The 22,806-nt window shown below is 40.0% G+C and overlaps 1 protein-coding gene across 2 annotated transcripts in view; it reads left to right on the forward strand.

The window, feature by feature from the left end:
• Positions 1–316: 316 nt before the first annotated feature.
• Positions 317–22,806, forward strand: part of RHBDD1 (rhomboid domain containing 1) — a 121,887-nt gene continuing 99,397 nt past the window's right edge. The window contains exon 1 of one of the 2 annotated variants that reach the window (XM_044241723.1): positions 317–444. The gene's annotated coding sequence lies outside the window, so the exon portion shown is untranslated. Of the gene's footprint in view, positions 445–575; positions 640–22,806 lie in introns of those variants that run through there. The other variant, XM_044241725.1, reaches the window with a different exon arrangement.

Here is a 22,806-nt window from a genome sequence, read left to right on the forward strand (position 1 = left end):
CCACTAGCCTCTTGTCGCCAAGTCCGGTCCCTCGAAAGCAGGTCGCTCCTTTGCTTCCTGTGTAAGTAGGCGACCACCGGTCATTTATGGCAGAAAGGAATTTTATCCGTGTCGCTCGGAGCCGGCGGGTAGAGCCGGTGCTCTGTGATGAACCTTCTCCCGGGAAATCCTCGTAACCTGCCAGGGGGAACCGCCGGGGCACGCGGTGTGCACGCCCACCCCGCGGGGCAAAAAGGGCGCGGGAGCGCCACTGAGCATGCGCGGCGGGAGGCCGGCCCTCCCCCTCTCACCCCCGCTGCTGGAGCCGCGTCGCGAGGTCGCCCACGCTCTCTTCTCCCCGCCCCGCAGGCCCCGGGGACGCGCAGCATTCGGTATCTGGCGCCCGTGCGTGATGACGCACATGCGCGCGAAGACGTGGGGACGCAGGCGGGGGCCGTAGAGAGCGTGAGTTCCCGAGTCTGTTTGGCACCCCTCGCGTCGTCGGCTCTGCCGGGTGCCTCTCGCCCTTTTTCCAGGGCCGCGGCGCCCGGCGGTGAGGGGGTGCGGGGCGCCAGTCGGCACTTCCCGGGGGCCGGGCCAGGGGCCGGGTTGGTGGCGCGCTTCCGCATCCTGGGCACTCTGGTCAAGTCTGGGAGCCGGGTGGGTGCTTCGCGCAGCGAGTCGACCAGGGGTCGCATCGTCTGCGCCCGGTCTCTTCTTGGGGCCAACCGTGCCGGGAACGACGTGCTCAGAGATGGGGTTGGCTCTGTGGGCGTTTTAAAAAGATTCCTTCTGAAGGCAGGAAGTTGAAAGCGAAGTTACATCAGCAACAACTTGCAGTTTCGGGTGTTGGAAGAGTAGCTGTTTTTTTTCCCTCCAACAGTGTGTGTGGCAAACACAATCCTAACCTAAATAGTGGTATTTCTCATAGTAGGGGGTAGGAAATCCGCCTGTGAATTTAACCCTTTTTCTGGTCACACCTTGAAAGCCTGTCCAAAAACGGATCACAGACTTCATTTTTCCAAGCTGCCCATAACTTTGGAAGACTCAGGGTTGCTATTAGAAGGAATTACTGCAGTGTCATGATTTGGTCACCGAGCTGTGTTGATATTTTTTGCAGGACGCTCAGTGACAGCTGAATCTTGCTGCTTTTAGTTCTTTGCAATTGCTTCTTAAAAGTCTAACGTCTCACATTTATGTCCTTTTTTTTTTTTTTCTTTTGTCAATTCCAGTAAACTATTAAAGACTTCTAATTTGCTGCTCACATGGCAGCTTGGGGAAGCAAGTAATTTTACAAAGAAGAATAGCAATGCACTCAATTATTTGTTTCAGAACTACTAGCATCAGCATCACCTGGGAACTTGTTGGGATGGAAATTTTGGGGTCTTCTCCTAGACTTATTGAACCATAAATCTGTTTTAAAAAGATTTGCCGTAATCCAATGCATGTGGGTTCTAATGTGAATTATTGCTGTCGTGGTAAAGAGGAGAAGTAACAGAATGGAATGTGAAACCAGGTGAACGCTTTCCTAGGTGTAAGACCTTGGGACAATTTACTTAAAGCCTTCAAAGGGCTGTAAATATGCACTGTGAAAATGCAGGCAAAGTAAGTTTAACAGTAACACACATAAAACACTCAGAGATGAGATGTTATTTAATAGCTTGTTAGAACTGCATAAAATTAACTACTTGGATTGTGCTGGAAGAATTTTCATGGTGTTCAGTGTGAGCTGATGTGCCTGAATATCATGACAATGGCTTAGAGGGCATTTTACTTTTTTATTTCTGGATTCTAGTTATAGTCTATATAGTGGAGATTGTTGGATGTGAGGATATTCTGTCGAAAGTTATAGCAGTATGTGCTAATACCAGTACTATTGAGGCTACAGGTTTTGTGTGTGTGTGTGTTTACAGTTTCTTGTTTGTTTGTTTTTAAAGTAGACCCCATGCCTAGTGTAATACTGAACTCAACACCAGAAGATCAAGAGTCGCAGGCTCTAGGGACTGAGCCAGCCAGGCCCCCTGGAGCTGTAGTATTTTTAAGAATGTCATGAGTATTGCATTAAAGAATAGTTTTAATTCTTTGGCCTTTTGGTCTTTTCAGCTTAATTATACTTTCTTCTGTTGTAGAACTCGGTAAAGAAGTCAGGTGGATAACCAAAGATAAGCCTTAGCCATATTGCTAAGGCGTGTTTATGACTTGAGTGCAGAAGCCCAGGATGAAAATGTTTCTGTCCTTATCTTCCTTTCCCATGCGTCATGTAGGTCCAGGAAGTAGAGGAGGCCTCATCATAACTACTCCCTATACCCCTGTTTTCTGGAAGCATCACAGGAACTAAATTAGCTGTGCCCTTTACCTACTGGTTTTTTTCAGATTGTCAGTTGCAGTGTTTACTTAGAAACTTTCCCTTCCCTTTTCAGGGGGCCATTGTTGGGGGGAAAAGAAAAATATTTAGGATTTGAAGCAGTTGCCATAAAACCTAGACTCATTCAAGTTTGAGAAGGGTCAGTGCCACACAAAGGCCTACACAACATGTCACTTTAATTAGAGCACACAGCTCCTGAGCCATACCATGGCTCTTAGATACTGTGAGTGAGAGTTTGCAGATAAACATGAGTCACTTTGGATAGCTGCTTCTGTAAATCTGTTAATACTACCACTAAATTAACACTGTCCCATCATGAAACATTCATTTTTCAAAGGTCCTAAATAATGTTCTTGTTCTCTATGGAAAATGGGCAGAGCTATAGCAGTGGTTTTGGTCAGACCTTGTTTTGAACTCTGCTTCTACTACTTACTGAGTTCGTTAGACAAATTTACATCATCTCAGCCTTAATTCTCTCTTGTAAAGTAGGAGTCATGGTGTGTGCTTACCTCAGGACATGAATTAAATGAAATGAATTGCAAAGCATGTCTACCTGTGAAGGCAGAAAGACCCAATAAATGGCTACAGTTGCACAGGTGGGAAAGATAGTTATCACTCCAAATCTTAACCTTACCTCATTCATTTCCTATCTTTTTACACGAGGTAATTTTGTTATTACCTAACTGCACTGCTTTTCTTTTTAAATGTTGAAGTTCCGAAGAGCTAAAGCTTTCACGTTATTGTGAGTGAGAGAAAGAAAACACATGGAAAAATTTAAAACTCGAAAAGCTGGTAGAAAAACACTGTCTTCAGTTTTATCACCATAACAGAGCAAATTCCGTGAAATTGTTTTGGGTGTTTATCGGAAGGTCAAAGTCAGGGGCTGATTAATATTTAAATATTCTTCAGTTAGCTAAGCAGGGCAGTCCACTACAGAGGGGACACTATGTTCCAGGAGGTGAAAATATGCGCTGTGCATTATCTTCTATTTTTTTAAAAAATAAACTTCTGTGTTTTTATGTGTATATAAGATATAGGGGCACGAAAAATACTTGAGTCATACCAGGTCATAATTTTGTTTCCTTGGCAATGTATTATAGTATGGAGATGGGGATAAATAATTTGTAAATTTATGTAAAATTACATGGGTGCATGTGTACAAAAACTTTTTTTTTTTTTTTTTAGATTTATTTTTTTATTTTAGAGAGAAAGCATGAGCAGGAGAAGAGGGAATCTCAAGCAGTCTTCAGCTGGGTGTGGAGCCTGATGCTGGGCTCAGTCTCATGACCCTGAGATCACAACCTGAGTTAAAACCGAGAGTCGGATGCTCAACCAACTGTGCCCCCCAGGCTCCCCTAAACATTCTTATTTATGTATTTTTAAGATTTTATTTATTTGAGAGAGAAAGCGTGAACGAGTGGGGAGAGGGGCAGAAGGAGAGGGAGAGAGAATTCAAGAGATTCCATGCTTAGCAGGGAGCCTGACATAGGGCTGGATATTATAATCGTGAGATCGTGACCTGAACAGAAATCAAGAGTCAGATACTTAACTCACTGAGCCACCCAGGCGCCCCCTAAACATTCTTTCAAAACAAAACAGAACATCGAAAAGATTTTTAAAAAGTCATTTAAAAGAGATAAATGATGCTTTAAGGAGATGGATTTCCTTTTATGCTTCAGTTCTAGTCACATAAGCAGTGGTCCTTAGATTATTTATTTGTTTGGTTTTTTTTTTAGCAGTGAACCTCCTCTTTAGCAGAATCTAAAGCTCAGGAGATGAGAAGCCTTAAGAGATATTGAAGGGTGTAGTTTTCCTTGCTGGTGCTCATCTTGAACATTTTGCAGTGATACTCCAAGGTCTGTCCCCAGAATGCTGGAGTTTAGGGCACTGGGTGTGAAACTCTTCATCTGTGGGATAGAAACCATCAAGAGACAGTTGTATCTAAAAAGTCATGGCATTAAGAATTATTGTGTGTGGGATTCACAAACTTATTGTGAAAACAATTCCCAGGATTTTCAGCAATGTCAAATGTATGTATAACTTCTCATGCAGAGGAGTGAGTGGTTATTTGAAAAAAAAAAAAATCCAGTCTTCATTAACAAAAAATAGGAGTTCTGTGCATGCTTTTAGAGAAATCATCTCAGGATTTTTGTTTTTTGGGGGTTTTTGTTGTTGTTGTTGTTTTCTTGATCCCACTAAGCCGTGACAGCTGTATCACCGTTAAAGTTATTTAATATTTTAACTGGCTGTTGTTTAGCATTACAGATGACTCTTGGAAAAAGAAACAAGAAGTGAGTGGAAATATATTACTTGTGTTTACCGTTCTTCTGTTTTTTGTTGTATGAAAGCAGCTGGTTTGCAATTTGTATGGTAAAGGGTTTTTCTTAAAGAGTTAATTTTTAGTTAATAGTGAGCTTTCATAAGAAACAATCTCAAACGCTAACTATTTGTAAGATTGTTATTAATAGGGGTGGTAGTAATATCACATTGTCTTTTTTCACACATTAAGGAGGGTTTCCTGGTGACAGCTGTAGTGTGGGGGAGGGGGAGTCATTTTCAATCAGCCAGCTGCTCTGTGCAACATCATGATGGCGATATTTCAAAGCCTGTGGGATAATTTTGGCTGTATTCAGAAAAGAAAATGTGTCAAATTTCTGGGAAGCAATAGATAGTGTACAAGAGCCGTATAAGAGCCCTTTGGGATCTAGATAATAGTCAACTAACAATGTGTGCATTCAGGTTTGCGTGTTGGTGTTATTTTGCCATCTAGTTTCTTGGACATTGTTACATGAACATCATAATTATGAAGCAATAAAGTCCAGTTCCATGGGGGGAAAGGCTCATTACTTTATGGAGAGGAAGGGAGATTGGAAAACAAACTTTGGGAGTGTGCTACGTGCTTTCTCATAATATGCTATTTCATTTATTCTTCACAATGACTCCAGTAAGTAAGTGGAATTTTTCTCATCTATGAATAAGGAAGCAGAAGCTCAGCAGGATTGATTATATGATTTGCCCAAGGCCCCATACTAGTAAACAATGGCATCCATATTTGACCCCAAATCTGGCTTCAGCTCCAGGAATGTTCTCATTATACCAACAGCTGTTTCCACATGGTGTAAACTTGCTTATGCATTTTTAATCCAAAGTCACAATATCAGGATAGTTATGAATGAAATTTTTATACATATTACAATGACTTCAGCCTTATATAAATAAAATATAGGGTGTGTGTATGTGTATGTGTAGGTCTGTGCGTATTGGCAGCTACTTCTAATTTGGGATTTCTTTTTTCCTTGAGGGATTCTCTTGGGCAACACTGAAAGAAACTTTGCTACATTTTTTAATGTTGCAAATCCCAGCAATTTGCAATCATGTGGTTATAATGAATCAGTTTGATTCTAAGTTGGAGCCAGTGTAGGAACAAATATTGTGCATATTGCCTCATAGTCCCTTCCTTACTACCGAAGTATTTAAGATTTACTGGTTTCTTTCAAGGTATGTTAATTTTGTATTACTAAGGGACCTTCAGCTTTCCAGATTTTTAGCTTATAGCTATTATGTCCACCAAGTGATGACTTAAATCCTTTTATTTTTGTGAGATAACTCTCCTACTTTTGATTATGAGTTTCACAGATCATTTCATCTCCCTCTGCATTGCCCACAGGGTAATGCCTGCCCAGTATTTTCTTTCTTTACTCCACACCCATATAAAACCTTAAAACCTATTTCTGCTATTGTGTAAACGTTCTGTGCAACTTTATATGCATTCCTGTTTTCATTATCACAGCATAATACCTCTGTTTGTATTTCTGCTCTCTAGGCTGTGGCTGCTTGAAAGGACAGTACCTCTCCCTTCATAGGCATTCAGATATTTCTTAAACGAAAGAATATAGACAGTGAGATATAAAATTATCTGCTTAATGCTTTTACTGCTATAATTTCACATTCAATGGTTTTCTTCTCCGGGCTCATAATTAGAAAAGTGTGATAAATTACAGGATGGTGGAACAAGGGGGTAAACCCACAGAAAAGCATGCAGGGTAATTCCATGATATTTCCTAAAGGCTATCAGGTTGAAGAAACCTCATACTCAATTTCTTCCTTCTTTCCTTTCCTTTCCTTTTTTTTTTTTTTTTTTGGTAGGTGAATCTAAGTGATTTGTTGTCTCAAAGTTCTAGTCAGAAGTGTTCACCAAGTGATAGCATTTTATTAAATGTGGAGAGTAATCTTATTTGCAATGAAGAACAATGGCAAGGAGGAGGTTTTGAACATCAGTAATTAGATTTTTTTTTAAACATCAGTCTTCTATAAATGAAAGACAAATTTTAGATGATTTATTTTTCCTTTTATGATTACATTTTTCATCCAGTGTCCAAGTTTAGACTCTTAGTTTATGCCTTTAAGAGGACTTTGCCTTATTTATGCAGAAGTTGGCTCTCATACTCCCATCCTTACCTGGGTGCACTCCTCTTTCTCTAGTAATAGCATGACTATAGTAGATCTTTGCTGCCACTTACGTACACATCATATTTTGGTCCTCCCATGGGCTAGAGTGCTGTATCAGGAGACAATGAGAGTTAGTAATGCTTGAAATAGACTAGGATCTGCTTGCCAGCCCTTGGCAAATATAGTGTTTTGTGTAGTGTTTTGCAAACAAAAGAAAGTAAGTTCACGGTGGTATCCAGATAGCTTATACAAGAGTAAGAGATTTACTGAAAGTCTATGGGTAAGCCGAGAGAATTGACAGAAAGCGAACCAACTAAGCGTTGGTAAAGGATAATAGCTAAGTGAGCTCTCAAGGGTTGGGTAGACTTGGTGGACTTGGACAGTACTTTAAAGCTCTATCAGCTCCAGATGTGGTTGGTCTTAGTGTCTCTGCACAAGTTTTAGATTCCAGGGGGAGAGTTAGGCTAACCTCTGGTCATCATCACCCTTCAGTTAGTGTGCGAAATGGCATCTTTGATTGTTGGTCCCCACTAGGACCATATCCAGTGAGGGTGGGAGGCAGCTTCCTATTCCTGAAAGAATGAGGTGTTGTTGCTGCTGGACAGACCAAACTCCAAGGTGCCCCAGCACCTAGTGATGAGTGGCCGTCCCGTGTACCTCGTGGGAACACGCAACATCTCTGAAGTCAGCCATGCTCTTCTCCCTCTTGACTACTTCTTGTGCTAGGAAGATTTTAGGCACATAAATAATTCACTAACAGTTCTTACACAGAGATTAAGTGGGGGGATGGCTATCAGGTTTTTCATCGACTTTAGGCAGATAAAGAAATACGGCATGGAGCAAAGATGAGCATGGAGTTACTTGAATCCTCTTGAAGGGAGTGATGGTGGATGCTGCTGGCATTCCTGCTCCGCATGTGTCTCCTGGTTAAGGACCTATGTCTGAGGGGCTGTCAGTCAAAGAGCTTTAATGAGCCCTCATTTCACTAAGACGTGTAGTCTGTTAGAGAAGGAACCAGCTTATGATTGATATTGGAAATCATAAGTGCTGATGGATCAGAATTGGAGTTGGCACTAATTCACCTTACCATGGAGCAGAAGTCAAGATTATATACAAAAATCCAGTAGTTTTCATTTTTCATGTATAAAGATAATCTAATTATTTCTGTTAAGACTTTAACACTTTAAAACGGTGGAAAAAATAAAATTTTTGTCATATGACATAATGAGATTTTTTAATCCTAAAATGGAGGCTCATTAAATTCTCAAATTATCAGATAATGTTGACAGAAACTCTGTTTTGAGACTTTATTATAAAATTTATTTTAATTAAATAATGACTTTGCTTTTGTGTACCTTCCACATACACCATATTGTTTTTTAAATGTGTGTGTATTTGAATCATATGATGCAGTTTAAGAATAATGGGTCACAGAAAGCCCAGAAAAATGATAATTGGTTATTGAGTTGTAAAAATACTTTAAAGCTATTTAAAATCTTTAATCTTAGGTCTTATTTCGGTTTATTTGTTTACATGGATTAAAGACACTGTTATTTCCTAACTTATGATTTTATATACTTAATCTCATTTAATCCTTGTAAAACCAAACAATCCTGCCTCATGTCCTTTTACAGGTGAGAAACTAGCACTCAAACAAATTTTCCAAGGCATATTGTAGAATTCTTAGCAAAGACCATGCCCTTAACTACTGTCCTGTACTACATACGTTAATATTGCTGCACCCATATACCTTTGACAAAAAAACATTAGGACAGTTCTCTTCCCGAAAGCCTGTTTACCCCATTTCCTGACAACCTCTGTATGTTCGGAAATTGTTCAAATGTGTTGGATTAGCCGTCACCTTGTGCTTGTTTTTGCTGTGAGTGCTCCTACCTTGAAGCAGTATGCCCTGTGAAGCCTTTCATCCTTTGTGTCTTAGAGTAGCCTGACAGCCTTTCATGTTGAATTCAGCAAGATTGCTTTACATTTAACAAAGCTGAATGTTGCTTTCTAGGTGAAAAATAATTAAGTGGTTTTAAAAGATGTATTTGATTAACTGGAAGCTGGTCTGTGTAAATTAATTATAACTGTAATGATGTCATAGCCTTGTCTTTTGTTATTAACCAGGTAATTGACCAGAAGTTTGGAAGCTTATTGTAACTGACAGTTAGTGGTTTGACCTTGTATGCTGTCTAGAAGTGAAACATGCACAATGCATGTAAATGCAGTTTTTGCAGTGAACTGCATGTATTGTCAGAGCATCTGATCTTGGGTTCTTAGTTTTACTCTTCCCTTCTTTGCTGAAATTGGTACACTTGAACTGTTTATTATACTGATTTCTCTTACGAAAAGCATCTGGCCAAACACAAATGTGGTCTGTGTCCTTGAGTAGTTATAATCAGAGGTAAACATTGACACATTAAAGACACGTGGTCAAGTAAACTGCCAAAATTAAAGGAATGTTAATTTTAAATTCCATATGAAGGAAGGTAAAACAACTTTTGGTAGAGAAGACATCAAGGTAAAGAGGACATCAAGGGCATATTTGATAGGTTGAGAGAGAGAGAATCTGTCCCCTCTTTAATTTATCTGGGAAAGGTCAGGGCACGTGGTATTCTAAATCTTTGAGTGATGGGAGCCTCTAACTTCGGTGAGTTTGGTTAAAAGATAGGATTGTAGGAGTGAAACATGGAGTGAAGTGTGGTAATAGTGACTGGCGAGCAGCAGTTCTTAAGTTAGCTGCCCTGGCTCCCATACGCTTTCCATTGGTGGAATAGTCAGCTCTGCAAGGATGGGACATAGGCATTCCTGAAATCATCATGCTGTGCAAAATCATGCAGTAAAACCACAGAGCCTATGGTGCAGGTGGTGGCAGGAGCAAAACACTCACAAAACTTTGTCAGTGGTACATTGAAAAAAAAAAAAGTAACCTAACAAAAATGGTAACACACTTATACATGTTAAGAGGTTAGGAAATAGAGAAATACTACAATAAATAACGGCATGTTCCTTTCCGAAAATCCTGAACTGTGCTGGTGAAAGTGGTTGTCAGAGGATTGCAACTTGTGAATTATTGTCAAGTGGTAGAATAAGGATTATCTGGAATTGGGAGGCAATTGCAATTATAATTGTAATTATAATTGTAGGTGTGAATGGGTGTAACTCCTAAAATACTCTCCGAACTTCAGTAGCTGGTAGATGTTTGAGGTTTGTGAGTGTGTGCATTTGGTGAATTTCTTTGTAGCCTGCTTCAGCTGGGTGCAGTTTCCTGCTTTCACCTAATGCTTTTTGCAGATGAAATTGCACACAATCAAATGGGAAATTTGCATTATGCTCCAGTTGTTCCCTGATATATTAATTGCATTTGAACAAATTTGCTTGTTACAAAACAAGCACTATAGCAGAACTGACCAGACTAATTAACTTACACTTCTCTAATAATACAGTTGAAACATTTATGTAAACAGCATATGCATGCTGTTTCCTTTCTTAAAAATATCTTTCCTTCTTTTGTCTTTCAAAGCCTGGTGTAGGTGAGGAAGCTTCATTAAGGTAGTCTCTCAATTGGATTGACTTAACATTTCTGTAATTGGCACATATTTGTACATTATTTGCCTATTTCCAAAAAGTGTTCACTTTAGAAATGACACAAGACACAAGTAAAGGGGGGGATAGATAAACAACCAAATAGTTAAGTGGTTCTTAGCAGAAGAAAGCATTTCCATTTATTAGGAGAAATTAAGTTTTTTCTAGCTCTGATGGGATTTTGCCAAAGGAATAGTAAGTTTGATTGTATAATATGAAGATGATTCCTATGTGGCAGTCCCTTGGGTGTGATCGATGTCAAGTCTCAAATAGTATGAAGGTGCGTTTTTATAAGAGTCATTCTTCAAAGTTGGAATAGTGATCCTTTTTTCCAACAATTCTTAAAAGGTAGAAAAGATATTTTTGCCTCTATGTGTCTTCATTCTCAAATTAAACCTCACTTTGTAGGACAGGACTGGGGATGGGGGTGGAGGAAAGAATGCCAAGCAAGGTTTACTTCACTTTGCCACACCCCACCCAGACCCACACTTTCCAGTGTTCTTCCCAGCAAGATGCCTGGCCCTGGTGGGAGAAAGTCAGAGGAGGCATGTAGGCTTTTGTTCCTCAGCTTCTCCGTTTATATAGTGGAATGAGAAAAAAATAACATTTGGACTATTGTTACTTTTTTGTTTTTGACTTAAATTGATTTTTTGTTGTTTCCATTGGCTATGACTATGACTATGATAATTAACCAAAAGAAGTGGGTGTTTGAATGTTACTTTGTACTACTCTCTTAAATATAGATCTACAGATTGACTTGTATTAAGAAAACCATTAGATTTGATAGAGTAAAAGTTTTCTCTAGTAAGATTTTCTATATTTGAAATATTTTGAAAATACATATACGTTTTGACATGTTTAGTGGAAGTCACCAATTGCTTTTTCTTGGGAAAGACTATTCTTCAGGTTGAGGTTATGTCCTTCCTAATTTTTTTGGTGTTAAAGTATCATATCTGTTATTAAGAGATAGTGGGGTGACTTCCTGTTTCAGCTCTGACATGTGTAGAGCTTAGAAGTTGTCACCCTGGTCCTCACAACAGATAAATGCTGAACATCTGAAAATCAAGACTTCTTAGATCCATCAAAGAACTGAGATCCACTTAAAACTCACTCCGCAATCTGAAGAGGCTCACATCAAGACTCATAGCCAGACTCGTGTAGGAGAGGAAAAATTGTCCATACCCTTTTATGCTCCTGGGTTCTCTGGTTGGAGCCCTGTGAACCTGACTGACAAAAGACAGATCAATGAGAAAAACAACTTTATTAGCGTTTGGGAGTACACAGAGATGAATAACTCAAAGGGATGGTTAGAACTTGGGCTTATATAGCAACTTAACAAAAGAATAGTACATTTTTGGAGAAATAGCAAGACTAAAAGGACTTTGAGTTTCTATGGGAAGCAGATATATGGGGGAACTAATGGAAGATACAGACTAGTTAGTAAAGTTTCTTGTGTAGATTCCATTGATGTCACATCAAAGGTTGTCCTCAGTGATTAAATTTTGTCCATCTTGGTAGCTAAGGAGGGGAACATTTATAAATTCATGTCCTGCTGTTAGGTAAATAGGGGAGAGCAAAGACCTTTACTTATATCTGCTTCTTCTCAATTGCCTTCAGTTCAGAAAAAAAAAAATGTTTATGCCAAGTGGTATATATTTGTGGCATATTCTGCTGCCCTGTGATTAGCTTACCTGGAAATGAATCCACTGAAGGTAGTAACTAATAGGACCATTTAAATGGTAATTTAAGTGATTTTCTGGAGCCAAACTGTAGACTACCTTAAAAACTCTCAACTTTTCTGCAGAGACCACCTGACTCACAACTTAATTTGAAGAACAGAGACTCTGGAGCCAGATTTTATTGTGGTTAAAATTTCTGCTCATCTATAACATGGGGAAATAATAATAATACCTGTTTAGTAAAGTTTAGAGGACTGAATGGGATATTTGAAATAACAAAACAATTTAGTAATGAGTTTGGTATTTTTTTCCAAAGGAAAACAATCCATGGATTTGGGGGCAGGGGATAGAGTAGCCAACAAACAGTGAATCACTCTCTCCTGAGGATTTTGAGCAAAAGCAAATGGTATATAGGGTATTAGAAGAGGTAGTGTGGAAACAGGTATGGTTGGCTAGGGGGTGTGGGTTTTCCTTATGAGGCTGGCAGGTCCTGTTTTCTAGAGTAAGATGAGCTAGCCAAAGCCAAAGATGGAGGTTTGGTGGTGTAAGTGTTTAGATTTCCTTGACAGTGAGGCCTTTCTTGTGAGTACAGACTGACTACAGTTTATGTTTGTGATGTGGGCTGGGCCGCTGGCATGGTCTCCATCTGTGGGTCCAGATCTGCACATTAACTTTATCAGATAATAGCACACATGTAAGTTTGAGAGCAGTACTACCAAAGATGAACTAGTGATATGTGTGTGTAATTGTAGCCAGTGATTTGACTTTTCTTTTAGACCTGTATTTTAGAAAAACTATCAATCAGTAGAAAATGAGTATTCCTGTTTGTCATTAAAACAATAGCTAAGATTTAATGAGTATTTACTGTGTGCTGGGCATTATTTTAAGCACTTTGATGTTTTCAGTCATTTAATCTTTACAAGAATCCTAGGATCATGTTTAGCTATTGTAATTACTACCCCGTTTTATGTAGCGGGAAGCTGAGGCTTACTTGAGGTGACTTGCATAAATTTGTACAATACTTAATGCTAAAGCCAGTCTGTGGGTCCAGTTTGGGCTCTGGAGCACATGCTCTCAAACCTGAAGACACACTGAGAACACACAGTTTGGAAGATATGACAATAGGGTCTAGTGACATGCTATTGACAGTAGTAGGTCATCCATTCAGAGAGCAGTGTGGGACGTTAGTGTTGTGGTCAGGGAGCCTGTCAGTGAGGAGCCTGGACAAGAGCTGGGCTCTACAATTGAGAAGGAATTGAATGGATTGGGAGGAAGGGAGGGGAGATGTGTCCTGGGTTAAGGAGTGATGCTAGCAGGGCCCTGCCCACATCCCCTTCATGTATTCTGTTGGACATATAGCCTCCAAGACCTGCAGTTCTTTGCCTGAGTGTTTTCTCTGGCCCCTGTCACTTGCTTTGCCTGCTGTGGCAAGTCACAAGTAGCAGGGAGTTAAGGCAGACTCTCAGCCCTGTGGGCGTTAGCACTGGGGCATACCTATACTAGCTCCGGGATTTCCCAATGAGATTAAGCCCCAGCATCCATCATGATGGCTTGCTTGGTAATGCATACAATTTTGGCTGTTTGCTTTCCTTATTTTGCTTTCCCATTCTGCTACTAGTCAGTTGCCTCCTAAATAAATTCCATAAATCCTAAGTGTGTCACCTCCAAAATAAATTACTTGCACAGAGACCCTTGTTTCAGTGTCTGCTTCTCAGTGAAGCCCAAACAATGTATAATAATACCAAAACAAATTGCTATAATCATCAGGAGTGTGCTAATTAAATCCTCATACCATCCACTTTTACAGATGGGGAAACCAAGGCTTGGATTAATTAGATAATTTGCTCAGGCAACTAATGCAGCTAATAAACAGAAAAGCTGGGTTATCTGATCCAAGGTAGCCATTGTAACCACCGCTTTTGCTGAGCCAAGACCTAGAGACAAGCATGACCTGATCGGGAAAGTGGGCATAGAAGAGTAATAGAAAATAAGGTCAAGTACTCAGTGTTTTAAGTTTAGTAATTATAGTGGCCTTAGGGGAGGGTCTCTTGTTCTGCTGTTACAAAGCTGCACAAATGGTTCTTCCTGTTAATGGTTGCTTGGGTTGGATTTATGAAATCAGAAGGCCCCCAGCTTATCTAGACTTTGTATGCTGGTGATTTTCCCAGAGTGAGGGAAGTTCAGGGAGGGAACAAGGCCTGACTGCCCTTCTCAGGGGCCACCGTCCTGGTCTGGCACATGGATGTGTGCAGTTCTAGGCAGGTTATAGCAGAGGGGACTTCTCCACTGCCCCCCTTTCCTGATGACCTCATTCCTGCAAAATCTAAGGCAAGGTGACTTAAGATGTCCTGTGTCTGTGTATGATTTTCTGAATGGTCCTCCCTGATTCCAGTGAAATTGTTTGAAAGCCCTCAGCAAATGGGCAATGGTAATGGAGGAGAAGTATCTGTGTGCATGGAAGGACTCCTGCTTACTACAGAATCACCTAGTCAGACTCTTCTGAGACCAGATAGAACAAAAATCGGGTAATTCTGTAGAACTATTTTGTGTTTCCCTAAATATACATCCTTTATCACCCTATGGGGGTGAAGCACTCTTGCCTCTCTCAACTTCTTTTTTCTTAAGATGTATTTATTTATTTTAGAGAGAGATTGAGAGCCGGGCAGAGAGGGGCAGAGGAAGAGAGACTCAAGCAGCCTGTGCTGAGCATAGAGCCTGAAGTGGGACTCAATCCCATGACCCTGAGACCCTGACCTGAGCTGAAACCAAGAGTTAGATGCTCGATCACCTGTGCCTCCCACGTGCCCCAGAGCAACTTCTTAACTCGATTGAAACAAGAAACAGTTGTTTGCACTGTCTTTTTTCTGAGCCTAATAACTCTGCCTTGCCTGTGTTTGATGGTCAGTGTGTTGTTTGTTGACTGATCACATAAGTGACCTTGTTTAAAATTTAGCCTCTTCCTGGCTAACAAAAAGTTAAATTCTCTTCTGCCAGTCTGAATGGATAGATTTCTCTTTGTGTCTGCATCTCTGTATCTCTTTCTTCATCCGTATATCTGTCTCTGTGTTTGATGGTGTGTTTGGGGGAATATAGTTCAGTCTTAGGACTAGGTTCAAACTAGTTGGGTCAGCTTGATCCTAATCAGCCTGAAGGGATGGACCATTCCAGAGGTTGGTGTTATTGGACATTCAGGACCCCAAAGTGAGGAGCCAGACCTAGGCTGAGTAGAACCAGGGCCGCTAGTAGAAGCAGGGGAGAAAGTGCTACCTCACTGATAATAGTTTCTCTGGTTCCTTTTAATATTCTTTATGCTTTTTACCTAAAGTTTTCACATTGCTGTGGGGATGCCCCAGCATATTGCTCAGCATGACCAAGGCTTTGTCTTTTCCTTTCACTTTGATAAAATCTCTGGTTCTTTGGAATGTACAGTGGATCTTAATTTCCCCTACTCTGTGTAAATAAGTGGGCAGCCATAGCTCTTCTATTGTTAGTGTTCTTGACACTCATTTAAAGAATTTCCTAAACCTGTAGTTCCTTTCCCGAGTCTTGCTTTTATGTGAAGCCAACTCATTGTTCCCTAAACCAGAGACTTTTCCACAGGTTTGAGGACATGTGGCCCCATTAGAGAGCCACAGAAGACAGTAATCTTGATTTTCTGGTTCCTAAAAGGGCTTGGCCCAGTTCTGCAGTCTCAGCCCAAGTACTACTTCAAGAGTATCTCTGTGACCAAGATCACAGAGTCAGATGGGACAGTGGAGGAGGGCAGGCTCTGGTAGACAGTGAGGGCAGGACAGAGACTCAGTAACCCATCAAGATAATCCATGATCACCAATACCTTCTGCCCTGGGTAAAGCCTTTTCCCATCCTCAGTGAAGTAGAAAAACTTGATTTTTGTTGTGGTAATGTTGGTGGCTTTTTGTTTTCTTGTTTTATCTTTTACTTCCTTGGCCTCTCTGTCCTATTAATAGTAGGGCCAGTTAATAGTAGGGCCAGGATGGAAGCTCATGTCTTTGGTTGTTTTTTTTTTTTTAAGATTTTATTTATTTATTTGACAGACAGAGATCACAAGTAGGCAGATAAGCAGGCCGAGAGAGAGAGAGAGAGAGAGAGAGAGAGAGAGAGAGAGAGAAAGGGAAGCAGGCTCCCTGCTGAGCAGAGAGCCTGTTGCGGGGCTCGATCCCAGGACCCTGAGACCATGATCTGAGCCGAAGGCAGAGGCTTAACCCGCTGAGCCACCCAGGTGCCCCCATGCCTTCCGTTTAACCTCGTGTACTTTCTGCTGCACCATTTTCCTCCTAGGTGAAGTTGCAGGAACCTTTGCCTTAAGCACTCTGAATCTTATCATTTCCTGCATATCGTTAAGAATCCACAGGATAGAACAGATTATCAGGTCCTCACTTGACAGTTTGCTTTGGTGATTCCATTTATTGCTGTGGGCATGTTTTTTTGTGACTCAGAGTAGGTGATTATATTATTTGAAATCACTTGCCCATATTTAATTGAAACTAATCTTTCATAGCTACCACTGTAGTTGTGCCTCAGTTATTTTTGTGTGTACAAAATATATTTTATTAAAATATTTGGATGCAGTGGCTCCAGAAATTCTGATGGCTCTAGAATTTCTATATCTAAGGGTCTCAGAAATAGAAATCTGTTTGGAAGTGGGGTGCAGGATTGGGGGCTAGTAGCTAGGGGATGCCTTGATGGTGTGATTGCATAGCAGACGTGTTCTTCTTAATTAGATTTATGTTAATTTGGGGTATGGAGAGATGATCATGAAGATTAACCCTCTCCCCCAATGGACACTGTCTGTATATTTCTGAACTACGCAAGTCTTACCCATTTTCCACCCAGTCTTTTCTAACCTACCCTTTTGCCCTCAGCAACTTGACTGTTTAAGTCCCAGAATTTCTTCACATTGGTTTGTTTTCTAGGAATTTTACCTTAAGATGCTTTTTACTTCTTTTGCAGTGTTAAAAATGTAATTCTCTCCTTGTAATAATTTTTTTTAATAGACGTATTTTAGTGACCCTCATTATTGTTGAAAGCAATTTCTAACTTAAAAAGTATTGCTCTGCCTTATCTCTCTTGGTGAGATCGTTTTATAAAAGGAAGCCCTTTGCTAGATGGTTAAGTCTTGAAATCTTTACACTTTTAATCACTTTTTCCTCATTACTACTTAAATTAGTTCTAGTAAAATTTTACCCCAGGTAAGTAAGGATTGAACTAAACATGAAACATTGTTTATTCCCTTTTCATACTTTATAAAAAGTCCTCCCAACCTTGAGTTTACCCTCCGAGAAGCATTTATGTGAAAGAAAAGTAGCTGGCATTTTCAGAGTTCCTCGTGTAGTGAGTTAAGTTAAAAAAATATTGATTATGAAGCAGAACTTTGAACCATTTCCTGGCCTGCCTCTAGATCACAGTCTAGAATTTTCAAAGATTTTTATTTAGCCACTTGTAGACATTCGAGGCATATAACAAATGCCTGTGGACACACAGACTTTTTAGGACAGCTTCATAGGAATTCCTATTCATAGGAATAGGCAGTAGCAACAAGGGTCACAGCAGAGAGAGAGATCACCAGATAAGCAGTACCATCTGGTGGGAGGGGCTGGATTTGAGTCCTAATAGTCCAGTTTATAAGCATTGCCCTCTTGGCTTATCTATTCAAGAAAAATGGAATTTCTTTCTCTGTCTCATGGTTTCCCACCAAAATTTCTCATGATTTCTACTAAATTGGGCCGTTGTATTTGGAATGGGGACACTTAAAATGTAAGCTAGGGGATGTGTGTGAAATTTGCTTTGGTGACCTCTGGTGGTGAGAGCACCCCACGTGACTGTCCATTTGGAGATGGCCACTAACTAAGCACCTTGGACAGAGAAAGCCGGGGGCTGAAGTTGGAACATCCCCACAAAGTCTCAAGGGCAGAAGCTCCACTGAGCTGCTCCTCATATGGGTAGCTCTAAAGAGATGCTTCAGCACGGGTAGCGGGACAGTCAGGTGATTCTCTTGGCAAGGGCCAGGTAGACCAGCTAGTGGGTAACAAGGAACTAAGTTTGTGTTCAGACATTTGTGAGTATTATATGAAACAAATTAGACATAACTACTTTGAAAACTATAAATATATGTGTAAGATATTAGTTATTATTGGGGAAGTATGTAACTTTTTTTTAAACTTTGAATCCTAGGCTGAAATGCTTGAAGTTGATCAGATGAGGAGGGTAACATTTTAATATCTGCTAACATTGGTAGAGGCTTATTATGTTGAAAGTATAGTCCTGCATGGTTGACAAATATTAACTCATCAATAACTTTGAGGCAAGTCTTACTTTATTTAGGATATATTTTATAAATGAGGGAACTTAGGCACAGGCTGACTGAGTCTTTGACCAAGTCATACAGTTCAAAGCAGTTGAGTCAGAATTTGAATGCGGCCCTTCGGCTTCGGAGTCCATTCTATTAGTTATGACACTCTTCAGTCTTACGATGATGTTGTAGAGAATGCCATCATACGTGAGAAACAAGATGAATTGGGGGCAGGAGATAACATGATGAAATTGGATTTTCACCAGGCATTATATAGGTGGCTTGGGGGAAGAGTGTCCAGTGATAAGTGTCTGACTTTTGGTGAGGTCTGAAGGGCACATAATATATGCCCTTATTAATGATTTCTTACCTACCTGAAACATTTTGTTACTTCTTATATTGTTTTAGTGGTCTTAAATCCTCTCTACCTCAGAGGGCAAGGATTCTGCCTTCCACATGAATGATATTCATACTCAAGGGAGGCTACTATAAACAGCAGTTGGGCAGCGTCTTATTAAGGTTGATATATTTTATATTTGTTTTCATTGGGAGGGATGGTAGATGAGGGAAAAGAGGAAGGAAGAGGTCTTGTGTCTTAAAAACTCTATGGCTGGTAGCTTAAAGTCAACGATTTAGCGAGTTGGCATTCGGAAGGTAGTTTAATGGTTATACTGAGCCAGGTAAGACAATTTCTCATGTGGTTCTAATGATGAAGCATGTGAGGTTGGAGAATCACTGAATGAAAGGAAGTCTCAGAAGCCCTCAAAAGGGAAAAGTGCTTTCAATTCCCAGTTTTTTCTGGAAGAGACCAAGTTGTAGATATTTCTGTGAGTAGGATGTAATTACTGAGAGTGTCACAATGTTCATGACTAGATCCCCATTACCTTCTTAATATAATTTGATTCCTGTTTTCATTTTTTATTCATGAAGTCAATTTTCATTCGCTTGAGTGTTTTCATTTCTTCGGATCTCTCTGCCTTTAATATGAAATAGGAAAACAAAGTCCCACTCTGATTCTTTGACCTTAACATTATTGTGGTTCATGAAGCCACTTAACAGATCCAGATGGCTAGAAGAATTTGTCATTTATGTGCAACTTGCCATTTAACAATTATGGTACTCTGACAGAGATTTCACCTAGGACCCCGAGGACCTCCCATTTACTAATCAGCTCAGGTGGATGATGCATTCTGGTAGATTGAACATGGGGTAGCGATGTGAAACTATACCATTTGCTGTTACACTTAATATTGAAATATTAAGTTTTAAAAGCATAATTTACATGTTATTCATATGACTATATGTTACATTTAACAGCCCTATATTGCCTCTAAGCTATGTAAGCTTTTTGAAATGAACTCATATATTTAAAAAGAGGAAACAAATTACTTTGCAAGCATTTAGTTAATTCTTATTTTTTGCTAAATGCAAATACATATTACACTGTACCATTTTCTTATTTTCAAAAATATTTTGGAAATGTACATTTTGTAATTGGGTTCTTTGGGGACCTAAGGAAGCTAATAATATCTTTTAGGAAAAGTAAAAGTATGCTAAGAAGTTTTATTGGAATAACAATTTTATTTTGTGCCAGACTAAAATACTCTCATCTATTGGCCTTATAGTAAGAAGTAGAGAAAACAATTTCTTGTGTTTGGATTAGAAAAGCCATGAATGATAGCATTTCCTGAGAGAGTTAGGGAGTGAGAAGAAATGGTTGAGTCCAGTTCATTCCTAGAGAGAGTTCATTCCTAGAGGAAAACACACGCGCGCGCGCACACACACACCCACTGTGTTTTTGTGTATGTTTTGACCAAGTTAACATGGTATTTATGATGTGCTAATTTGTTGCCCAGCTCATGTAAATTAAGAAGCAGGGGATGCTTTTCTGTTTAACATTATCTGCTATTTCCATAGCATTTTTGCTTTGTTTGAAGTGGCAAAGCATACTAACCCTCTGTTACTTTCACAATGATTTTACAGTATTTATTGTCAAATGAATGGGCCCTAGCTTATGCCCCTGTTAGTGAGGTACACTCACATTCACTCTTAACATGTCCCATCCAGAGGGATGACAATGCTAAAATCCTAGTAGGCTAACCAGAATGATTTCTTTGTGGTTCCATCTTTCTTTTCTGAAGCTTTCTTTCAACCTGAGCTTGTTAAACTGTTTCTTGGAGAGAGAGCAGGAGAGAGAGGGCGCGAGCTTGTCTGTATGGTTTTGCAGACCTATCAGCATGCGTGCTTATATTACATTTTAAGCAATGAAAATTTAGGCATTTGCTCAGTGTCATTAGTAACTAGGGAAATCTAAGTCAGTACTACCTCACACCCACTCAGATGGCTACAATGAAAAAGGATGATCAAGACAAGTAGTGTTGAGGGTGTGGAGGCATTGGAATCCTCTTATACCACTGCAGGGAGTACAATAGGATGCTGAAATTTGGAAAACAGTTGGCATTTCCTGAAAGAGTTAAACAAAGAGTTACCATATGACCCAGCAATCCTACTCCTGGTTATATATCTAAGAGAACTGAGAATGTGTGCCTACCAAAAAAATTATACACAACTGTTCCTAGCCGCATTATTCATTTGAGTCAAGAAGCAGAAACAACCCAAATGTACCTCAACCGGTAAACGGATGAACACTGTCACTATCAGATGCCAGACTGGGGATATAGAACATTTTAACTGAAAATTGAGACATTTACCACCCTAGTAAATGATAATGATGAAGTATTTTATGCTTTGTAAGTAGAATTGAAAATCACTGTAATTAGATTTTTCCCCTTTTTATAAAACGCCTTTCTCTCCCCCTTGAGACACATTGGTTTCCCAAGTTACGAATTCAGTTTCTTTTGTTTGTTCTAGCCACTTAGTTTCTTTTATTACGTACCCGTTTAATTTTTAATTTCTCATTAAAAGTAAATATGGCTATTTTCCCTTTGAGTATTTCAAGAAGTCTTCCATTTCTCTCTGTCGCGACTTTGATATAGTGCTGTCTAGTATGTATTACTACATAATTAAAATGCCACTTTCTAATCAAATAGTTCCGGCAAAACAACCTATTAATACACTTTACATAGATCAGAGGTTTATTTCTGTAAAGTTGAGATAAATGTTATAAATGCTTTTCTGAGACTAAAACGTAAATGGAATAACATGCACAGTGCTATGGGGAAGGTTGCTACAATTGCAGGAGAAATACTAAGAAGATGAACAGACTGTAGTCTTTTTAGTCAGTCTTATTTATTGTATAATGTGGATATATTAGAAAATACTCATCTTGAGTCCTTGGGCAAATAACTTGTAAGCACTGACTATGTGCCAGTCATTGTACTAGACTCTAGGTAATTAGTGGTGATCAAAACAGACAAGGTGATTCTGCCCTTGGCCATTTCTGCTGTAATCTGGGAGCTCTTGGGTTGGGAGCACCTTGTGGTGGGGGCACCGTGACTGGGGCAGAGACCAGAGAGGTGGACAGGATAATGGTTGTTGCAAGTGTGTGGTTATGGTGAAGAGTTTGGGCTTTATTCTAACTGTAATGATAAGCCATCACAGGTTATCTGCAGGGGAATCCAACTTCAGTTTTATAGGGATTACTTTGGGTGGTAGTGGAAAAATGGTTGGTGGGAGAGAATCCAGTTAGAGAGTTTGTTATAATGTAGGCAAGGTATGATAGTACCTTGGATTGAAGTAGGGCTCAAGAGCTAGAAAGAAGGAGATGGACACAAACTGTGGACAAATTAACTAACTATGGTAGATGGGATGTGAGGATAGGAGGGCGATGAGGGCAAAGGGCAGGTCAAGGATGTTTCCAGCATCTCTGACTTGAATAGCAGGGGAGGGGGAGATTCTGTGTCCTGAGAGGCTGAACGCGGAGGCACAGAATTGGAAGGGATGGGTCCAGTGCTCAGCTTGGGGGCAGGTTGAGCGTGAGGTAAAGATGTGTTTCAGAGCTGGGGGAGTGCAGGGACTAGCCTGCTCTTCCTTGGGCCGTGGTAACTGTTTTATGGTCTGGGTACAATTTAGAATAAATAAATCACTTCCCAAACCAAACAGGCTGAACTGGTTTCCAGCTTATGGATGAGTTGCTGTAACAGATCATGCCTCTGTGGTCTCTCTTCCAGCTCAGCAGTCTGAAATTTTGTATATATTTGATGAGCAGGATGAAACAACATTCATTTAAAGTCAGTGCTCACTTACCGTGATTTCTTCTCTTTGGTATTCTTAGAATTATGCTTGCCAGGTCCGTGGGGTCAAGTTACAGATTTGATCTTCACATGGACCATAGGGATTTTCTGTTACCGTGTTAGAAGCTGCATTCTTCACTTTTGAAGGCTGACTTGATAGCTTATTTGGAAGGAAAGAGGGCCATAGAGTTGGTATGAAGTATGCCCATTTATCTTTGCTACTGAACATCCCAGACTTACGTTCTA

This window comes from Neovison vison, chromosome 3, assembly GCF_020171115.1.
Source record: "Neovison vison isolate M4711 chromosome 3, ASM_NN_V1, whole genome shotgun sequence".
In the NCBI taxonomy this organism is placed as follows: Eukaryota; Metazoa; Chordata; class Mammalia; order Carnivora; family Mustelidae; genus Neogale; species Neogale vison.